Below are 9,933 nucleotides of genomic sequence, written 5' to 3'. Positions count from 1 at the left end.
ACTGGTTTCTTTGCAAACTTGCAGCCTTGGGCTTCAAGTTTGCAATTCGTACGCCTTTTAAAGGAGCAAATAGCCAAAGAAGAAAAGCAAAGCCCCTCTCTTTTGCCTGCCGCGGCGTGTATGCGCGGTGTGTATAAACACGTAACACGCTTTTCTTGGAGTTATGCGTGGATTTTGTGTTTGGTGTTTTTTCCGCTGCTGTTTTCTTTGCTGCTGCTAGAAGATGTTGCTTTGAATATCTCCTGCTTAGGTGAGAATTCTGACTGGTAAAACTGTTCTAGGGAAGAAGTTCCCAGTTTATTCCTGTTAAATGGTTCCAGTTAGTATATAAAGTGTGAACTTGTTCCTTAAACCAGATGGATCAATTAGGATTTTCACCTTGCTTGAGCAGTGATGAAATCTTATATCTGCATAGTTTTGCTTGTTTGAGTATATTGCAAAATTTTATCATATTTTGTCATAGCACAAACACTTGTTTATTTTTTTTTTGTAAAGCAGTGCAGTTTAGTGAGGCATATTGCATGACTTCTTGTGCGGGAAATAAAGTTATTGCATTGCACCTGTGGTGCCTCTATTTGTTTTTTGTTTTTTGAATGGCCTTCCTTTATTATTTTTGATGGGTGGCATGGTTTGGAAAGACGCAGCAATTGTACTTGCCTTTCCTTATAATACTGGCATTTTCAGCTTCTAGCCTTCACGGTGCATTGGAGGCATACACTGAGAAGTTAGACAGTTATTGCACCCTTTTCTTTCCCCAAAACCAATTTTCAGTTAGACCCTGGAGCAGGAAAATAATGCCTGAACGTTGAATGTTCTGTGTAGAAGTAACGTACATTCAAAGAAATGGGCTAGACTTATATGTTATGGCTGCTTTATGTGTGCTCTGGCTTTATTAAGGCTGTATTACGTATGGAAATATGGAATAGTTATAAAATGGAATAGTTAAACTATCAGCCTTTCGTCATTACTGGCCCCTACAGTGCTAGAATGTAAAAATATGCTAGATTTATGAATATTATCGTATATATGTAGAATTAATTCAATTTCTAAATTTCTAAAAGTGAAAAAGCTGCACACATCTAACCAAACCACTTATAAATCAGTACAGAAATTCAAGTCCTTTCTGTCATCTGCTAATGTAGTAGTATTTAGGTTTTAAATTTTTAGGTTGCTTCGCTCTGAGGGCTAACTTTTTCACTTGAACTTCATTTTTCCAGATATTTTTGATGGTTCTAGAATGGGTGCCTGGCGAAAAAGGTGTTAACTACTGCTTGGCATTGGCCCATGGACACCCGATGTACAGCAGCTGTTTTGATGTCCAGTTTATAAGAGAAAATTAACCTAATAAATTCTTTACACGGACTGCCCTTTATAGCATGTCTTCTGCCATTTCTGGCAGCTGACACTTCGCTTTAAGAAAAATATTTTGAAAAGTGGTTTTCATAATAATGACGAAATTTGATTCTAGTTTTTTTGCCAGTGTAGACAACAAAAGTTATTGGCATTTTCGGGTTCTGAGTCAAACGTGGTAAGCTGGGTGTAATGGGCTTCAGTTACTCTAATGATTTCTTGCGTATATTACCTTGAACTGCAATAGATGCCATGCACAAGACTATGATTCGATTCTCAGTGATTATCCTGCAATTTTTTCCAGTTTAAATGCTCAGCAATTGCTGAAATGAATGTGAAAGTTGTTTCCTTCAGTTCTCATTGCTGCTCTGCATGTACTGCTATTGCGTCCACGACCACAATACTATTGGAAATTTTAGCGTGTCACTGCCCGAAGTGCAGGTGTAGTCCATTGTCTGAGTGGCCCTTGCTGCAGTTTTGAGGCTGTAATAACAGCATGTAGCCAAATATTGGAGGAGCAAAAGTGCATAGTGGCATCGTGAAAAAGAGTGCTAAGATATGTTTCGTTTACCTTTGGGTATCTCATTTTGTTGTGAGGTAATATATAGACAAGAATATAGTCACTTGACAGCATTGCCATCAGTGTAGGTGCAAGCTACACTTCAGATATTATGCTGTTGTACCGGGGCATTCAACTGAGTGTGCATGACTAATTTGTAAGCTTTCTACAATAATGAGTGAGGACAGATATGGAATTTTGCATAAGTGTCCTCATTGATATGTGAAAAAATATCTTTTTTTTTACCATAGGTACTTCTTAATTAAGTACTTTCCTGTATTCATTGTGTTCATTTCTTTTTTTCTTTTTACTGGCTGTGAGGCCATTGCTGCCTGAAATGACAAATATTAGGCTATTAGTGATCACTGACGTTAGTTTCCTTTCACTAGGCCTGGTCATTGTGCTGTCTTTTGCATTTGCCAGGATACTGATTATTGTGAACTTAAGCATATATGGGTAATTTGCTTTGTGCGCATGAAATAATGCAGGACAGAGGTTACTACACCATAAACTAATGAGCAGTTTCTTTCCTGCTACTCTAATTGTACTTTCCTTCATGTGGCATATGCAGTGTTAGAGAGCCTTTAATGCATACTTTTCCAAATTTATTTTCCTTGCCTAATGGGTAGCAGTTTTGAAAATAATTCATAAAAGAAAACACCAAAGTAATTGCTTCATAGAACACTGGCAAGAGAGGCCAAGACACGGGCACTGACCAGACGTCCAGTTGTCGTCACTGCGTCAAGCAATACCCACACTAACAACATCCTATTGCAAGGCTCTTGTGTGCGTCAAGTGACCTTGAATGAATGTTGTCACAGTATACCGACAAAGGCAGGCAGGTCTTGTGCGGACACGAGAGTGCTGTTCAGGGCATCATAATGAAGTGGAAATTGTAAAAAATGGGGGAAATAAAAAGGAATATTTGATGTGGCAACCAGTTTTAGTGCACCTTTCACGTTTATATAAGTAATGAGCAAAAAATGTGCCATTTTATGTCCCACTCAATAATTATCACTTATAGTAGCTTGTCTTTTAAAGGAGTATAGACACCTTACTTTTGTGTGCTAGTTTTCTTCTTTGTAATATTACGTAAGGCATTATTATACATGAATTACCATGTGGTATTCTCCTAGAGTACAAATAAATTTCTCACGCTGTTTTCGGTTTAGGTTTCAACACCTGAACGATGACTGTGACGTCAAAATGTGGTTATAGGTCAAGTAAGGCATGAATAAACTGCAATATAATCACTGCTTCTACATTCATTGCCACTCCAGTTCTTGAAGAAGGCTGGCTTCAGTACTGTAGTGAATTAAAACAATGACACAGTGATTATATCACAGTTTTTCCATGCCTGACATCACATATAACCACACTTTGACATCATAGCTATCTTTCAGTTGTTGAAACTGAAACAACATCACAGAAAAATTTGATTATAAATTATTTAGTAGTCATAGGTGAACACCACAAGGTGATCCATGCATAGTGGTGTCTTCCCCATCATTGTAGAGAATAAAACATGCCGCCAAAATTAGGTGTCTTTACTCCTTTATGCACCTTCCATGTTTAGGAAAGTAAGAGCAAAAAGTATAGTATTTGTCTTTTACTGTGAAAAGTTACCCAAAACCCCAAAAAACTGTTATTATGTGACTTTTTGCTGAATAACCTTATTTCTACTTGAATATCAGAATTTAAAAAAATATCGCCTGAATTTTGTCACCCAAATTCTTAGAAAAATTTCAGAGGATTAAAATATGGCGTAGCATGAATTCAATACATATACAATGCAAAACAGGAATCAGATGTGTATTTGCGTGACATATACAACATAAAAATCGCAACAGTTTGCTCAAATTGATTACAATTCAAAGTGTGTTTACCTTAGAGGGAGCTATTACTATAAAATTTGCTATGCATAAAAACTTTCCCCCCTTTTTGCAGTCTTGTAACTTAATTGTTCTCACCTGCAGTATACTCAGCTCTTTTTTTGGTACGCTGTTGAGTACGAATTTTTTGCTTTTGGAAGTAGTGGTTGAGGTCATGATGTGTTGGCTCATTTGAGAGCACTATTTTGTTTTTTTTTTACCTCATCTGGAGTTTTAGAATTTTTTTGTAAATACAGATTTTGGCCTACAAAGTAGACAAAAATTGTATGGAGCTAAATCTGGTTAGTAAAATGGGTGCCTATTACCGGGGTTCCCTTGTTAGCCAGAGAGTGCTTTACAGGCCGAACACTGTGACCTGAGGCATGGTCCTGATGAATCCAAGCTCTGCAGTTCCTTTTTGTGCTGTCAGCTTCATGAGAACCTCCAGGTTATCCTGTACACTTAATTTCACTGCAGTTTTCGAGGTTGTACTGCTGTTCATTTTTCCGATCCAGCTGTACCTGTTCTACTGTGACCATACCATTGATAAAAAAAAAAAGCACTTAGCATTGCCTTCACTTCTGTGTGGCTTATTCTTTGCTTTTTCGTGCTTTTACTCATTGCAAGTGCATCAATTGTCATTTTATCCCACGACTGTATTGAAAAATTCATGTGTAGTAGCATGTGCACACCTTTTCATCAGGTTAGGATCTGCTGCGAGCTGTTGTGTGGTGTTGCAAACGTTTTTCTGAATGCCTTTCTGCTACTAGCGAAGGCTTTTGGGGACAGTTTTGATTATTTTGGTGCAAACTTTGTGCAGGATTAGTAACTCACATGACTAGTCTAGTGAAGCAGCGCAACGGCACAAGGCCAAAGGGAAGAAAGGGACAAACACAGCGCTGTGTTTCTCCCCTTTGGCCCTGTGCCGTTGCGCTGCTTCACTAGATATGTCAGACCAACTCGCCCACTAGTTCATGTTGTACAACTCACATGAGTTCAGTTTCGTTGTCACATGGTTGTCCAGTCACTCATTTCCCTGACAGCTCTGCTCTTTGAACGATGCTATTTGGTGTACAGTGTGAAGTTGGTTTTGTTTATGTGTACCCGTTTCCTTTTCTTAACTATTCACTTCTGAAATCCATGCCACATTTTCAAAATCCCTGGTCACCCATGCTTCTTCCCTGCTTCTGCAGTCAAGCACCCAAAATTATTGTGTGATGCTTTTTTACTTAATTGCTGCTTTAATGTCCTCACAGAACCTCCTTATTGTCTCGCTATCCTGACTTCATCTTTTCATTGGCTTATAAACATCACAAACAGGTAAAAAAATTGTGAAATGGTTTCAATATAGCCAAAATTCGTGACATAAAATTTTGTCGAAAACTGCACGCAAGAGCAGCGCAGCTTAATAATTGAAGGGACGGCAACTCAGGTGGCCGTGACTAGAGAAAAGGGGAGACCTCTTCCCAAGTTTCAGCGCCTTTTCGAAGGTGATTGCGGCAATTCCTGAAGCCACGAAAAACTGAGTGCCTGTTCTTCCCCGCACAGAACTGCCAGCTTGCAACGGTGGGTGCTCCTATTCGTATTTGAGCTAGTATTTGAAAATGTCATTTTCATCTAATTTGATTATAGTAGCCAACCGATATTTCGGACCAATAATTCGGACTTGCACGATTTTTTGGACTTTACTGAGGCACTGTCAGACACTTTAGAGGAATGTGTACATATTCACGGCAGATACTTTGGATCTGTGTAGTTTTTCGGATTAAATTTCACGCTAGCAAGGCTGTGAACAGAGTCTTCGAGCCTAGAAGTTCATTTTTCATCCTTACTTAGATCCGAGCAGGTATCACCGTCTCAAACAAGCAGCCCTCTGCTGCCATGAAAGGTGCCATCAGTTAAATAAGGCCCCCCTTCCCCTTCATTAGCAATGGTCCCCCCTCCCTTCCCAGATAAATTTTCTGGTTATATAACTGCTTGATAAAGTTCTAGCCTGAAAACCAATCTTGCCAAATTTCAGTTTGTTTAGTAAAGTAGAAGGTAAGGTAAGTAGGCTGGGCACAAGCAAACTGTCACAGAACATGTAGGATCATATTGGGGAATATGATAGCATGTACAGTCAGGCCGGAATGAAACGCGAACACGCATATGACATACATTCCTGCTTTGCAGCGAGATATTCCTTTACAACCTATTTTCGATTATGCATTTCAGTAGGCCCTTTACCCAGACACATGAATCAGGCTAGTTGTACACTTCAGCTGAAAGTAGGCAGGTAAAATATTTTGTTTTCTTGACATGCTCTGTTCGCATTTCATTCCGGCCTGACTGTACAATAGACAGAAAAAGTGGATAGACCATTGACACAGAGTTAGTTTTATTTCTCGAAACTGGTCATCATAGTATGAGTTCTCTCTGTCATTAGATGCTAAGTGTAGCAGGCCACGCTTACTGTGCTCAGAATTTTTCGAGTGCAGTGTTAAGCTGACTTATAATAAAACCTTAGTGACATTTGTCTGGCCCACTTGCTTTTCCTGCCAATGGTACATCGGAACCCTAAAGATGATATGGAGCTATAGCAAAACTGTCAAAACTGATGAATAAGCAGCAGGTGAACGACATCCATGGAGAAGTTTGAATAAATGCTGAAGCATGAAGGAAGCTTGAAAGCAGCAATTTTCTGAGAAAGTGGAGTTAACAAAAGAATTCTATAGACTAACATCATGATAAATTTCTAACTTATAGGTAAGTGGTGCTCATGAACTGCGGAGGCTAGAGTTTAGCGGAGGTGGCTGGGGGTGTCATCTGTGCTGTCGCATGCTACAGTGCATGGATCGCTTGCGTTCGCTTATCTTGCTGTTTGAGAACTACTTTTCATGTAGAGCTGTCTATAGCAAAACTTCGTGCTGGGCTGTCTAGGCTGGCTAGTTTGAACGACTGTATTTGTGAGCCAATGTAGCGCAGTTGACAGCATGTCAGACTCCACGAGAAGCTTGTGCCATTCGGAGAAACACCCAGCAGATAGAGTGCCATTTGTGGGTGTGTATGGCTTTACAGCTCATGTTCATTGTGGAGTTTTAAAAAGATTACTACTTTGAAATGACTTAACATTGCATACTTTGTCACTCTCTTCTTCAAAGTACTCGCCAACTGTTAACGAACAGCCGTCTCCATGGGTACTCTGAAATGAGAAAAATACTCCATGAAGTATTTGCATGTGTGTCTGTGGGCTGCCCTCTACCCCCAGCTGGGAATGACTTCCACATGCACGTATCGCAGTGTTTTGAAATGGTATATTGCTTTTGAAATCACATTTCATACTTGTGCATTAAGTTCTAGGATGTACTCAGCTTTTCTTCATGAATGGATGACATCATAGGCATCCTGTGAAATCAGAAAAACTGCTTTGAAAAACTTTTGTTTACATGTATTCTCAGGGGCCACAACGCCAGCTTTCACTACGAGGTATGGAAGTGCAAAAACACAAGGACACAGCAGAGAAGTGGACGGGACGAGCTCTAACTTTCAACAACTATATTGAAGCTCGCATTTCTTAAGTGAGCACTCACGTGTACGCAAAGCCTTCGCAACTGCGCTGAAAAATAAAGGGCAGGAGTGGTGGCGAGAGGGGAGACAAGGAATAAGTTAAGGCAAAAATTTTTTTTTTGCCTTTACTTATTCCTTGTCTCCCCCCTCGCCACCATCCTTGCCCTTTAGTTTTCAGTGTGATTACGAGTGAGAAGGCTTTCTGCATGTTAACTGGCATTGCCTTATTGATTGGGCAAGTTGGAGTTGCATTTCTGAGAACATGAAAGCACGCAGAAATGTGTTCATAGTACCTGTTCTGTCTCCACCTTAGTCTTTGTGCACTTTTCTGTTCTTGAGAACAGTACCACACATACTGTCCGAAAATATTCACCTGCTGTCATTTCTACAGAACACCTTTTGTTTGTTTAGGTATTGATGTGCCTTAGCTGCTACAGCCAATATAGTCTGTACTATTTGCCGCCGCGGTGGCTCAGTGGTTATGGTGCTCGGCTGCTAACCAGAAAGACTCGGGTTCGATCCCGGCCGTGGCGGTTGAATTTCTTTGGGGCAGAAATTCTAAAGGACCGTGTACTGTGCGATGTCAGTGCACATTAAAGAACCCCAGGTGGTCGAAATTTCCAGAGCCCTCCACTACGGCGTCTCTCATAGCCTTAGTTGCTTTGGGACGTTAAACCCCATAAACCAACCAACCAGTCTGTACTATTTGTTAACATGCTGTAAGGAGATAGCGCCACCCAGCGGCGTTCGTGAGGAGAAGAAGACAAAGCACGAGGAGCGCGTGCTGAGGGGTACGCCGGGACAGGTCGAACAGGATTACGGGGCAGAGAAGAGAAGAGCGCGGTGGGCGACGGACGTGGACGAGTTCTGCTGGCTCCCCGAGTTCCGGGCTTGGGCCTTAGCCGCAGACGTCCGGGCCACCAGACCTGGACTTCCATCGTCGAGAGCCTCAACCACCAGGCTCAGGCGCTACTCTTCTCCGTCCATCCGTCAGCTGCTCTACATAGGCCGCTTCGGGCGCCTACGTGACTTTTCCGGGATACCAGACCTGGGAACCGTGCCGGGAGCCCACGAACGCTGACGCTGCGGTAGCCTTGCATCGGCGTTTGGAACGCCAAGAGACTCCTTGACTACCCGACACGCAGCCAGTCCTCGCCGCTCGTTGCTCGAATAAGACAAGTAGTGTGACTTTCCTCTGACTCTCTTCTCTGCATTTTTCGTAAGCACCTTGTTCTGTTTCGCCGTGTGTTTTTCCCGTGTGTTGTTGCGTTGTTCTCTTGTTCCTTTCCTTTTTTTTCTCGCTCATATTGAAATTGGTTTCCTTTTTGATAAAATCCGCCTCGTTTATTGTTTGTACTTTTGTGTTTATTTAAAATAAGACCTGCAATCTCACAGAGTCCTCACAAATTTGGCGTCCACTACGACAGGACGAGGTCGGTTTTTATTTATTTGCCTGTTGTGTTAATTTAGGAACAATATGAGCGCTTCAGATTTGGTTGCTTTAGGCGAGCGCATGGGCTTGTGCGGCGCGGAGTTACGAGCGTGGGTGGAGGACGAGCTTCGTAAGGCACGGGAAGAGAGAGCCGCTGAGCGTGAAGCTGCGAAGCAGAAATTGGAATTAGAGGCACGGAATTTAGAGGCTGAGCGTGAAGCTGCGAAGCAGAAATTGGATTTAGAGGCACGGAATTTAGAGACGGAGCGAGAGGCTGCGAAGGAACGCTTGGAGTTAGAGGCGCGGAACTTGCAGCTACAAATAAGGCTCATGGAGGGTGGCGCAAATCCTCCAAGTGACCGTGGAGAGTGTAGCGTCTCATCGACCAGCTCCATTAACCCGCACAGCCTCATACCACAGTTCAATGAAGCGCGGGATGACCTCGATGCCTACTTAAAGAGATTTGAGCATGTGGCCACGGGGCAGGGTTGGCCAAAAGAAAAGTGGGCAACGGCGTTGAGCTTGTGCCTTGGTGGCGAAGCACTTAGGGTCTTCGGTCGGCTCTCGCCTGAGGATTCCGTGGATTATGACAAAGCGAAGCTTGCCTTGCTTCAGAGGTTTAGGTTCACCGCGGAAGGTTACCGAGAGAAGTTTCGCCAGAGCAAGCCCCAGGATGGGGAAACGGCCTCGCAATATGCTGCCAGGTTGTTTAGCTTCTTTGACCGTTGGGCCGAGATGCGGGGTGAAGGCCGCACTTTTGAGGTGGTTCGCGAGATGGTCGTGAGCGAACAATTTCTGAACAACTGTCATTCTCGTTTAGCCCTTTTCTTACGTGAGCGGGAGGGCAAGACAGTTTCCAAGCTGGCGGAGGCTGCCGATCATTTTCTCGAAGCACAGCGGCAAAATAACTTGTTGTTCTTCAAAGAACAGGGGGAGCATACGATGAATAAAGCCAAGGACGAGGTTTCAGGTTCACAATCTCGCCTGCGGTGTTTTCTTTGCGAGAAGACTGGGCACAAGGCGGCGGATTGTCGGACGAAGCCAAAGCAATCGTATTGCACCTGGTGCCGCGAGGTAGGACATGATGCCCAGTCATGCAAAGCTAAGAGGCCAGGAGACCGTGAGGAGTCCGCCTGTTGCATGACATCTCGATATTCACATCCCGATAGCACTGC

This window comes from Amblyomma mixtum, chromosome 3, assembly GCF_055824585.1.
Source record: "Amblyomma mixtum isolate Tamu chromosome 3, ASM5582458v1, whole genome shotgun sequence".
NCBI lineage: Eukaryota > Metazoa > Arthropoda > Arachnida > Ixodida > Ixodidae > Amblyomma > Amblyomma mixtum.
The sequence above is the reverse complement of the archived record's forward strand: the minus strand, read 5'-3'. Positions refer to the sequence as shown.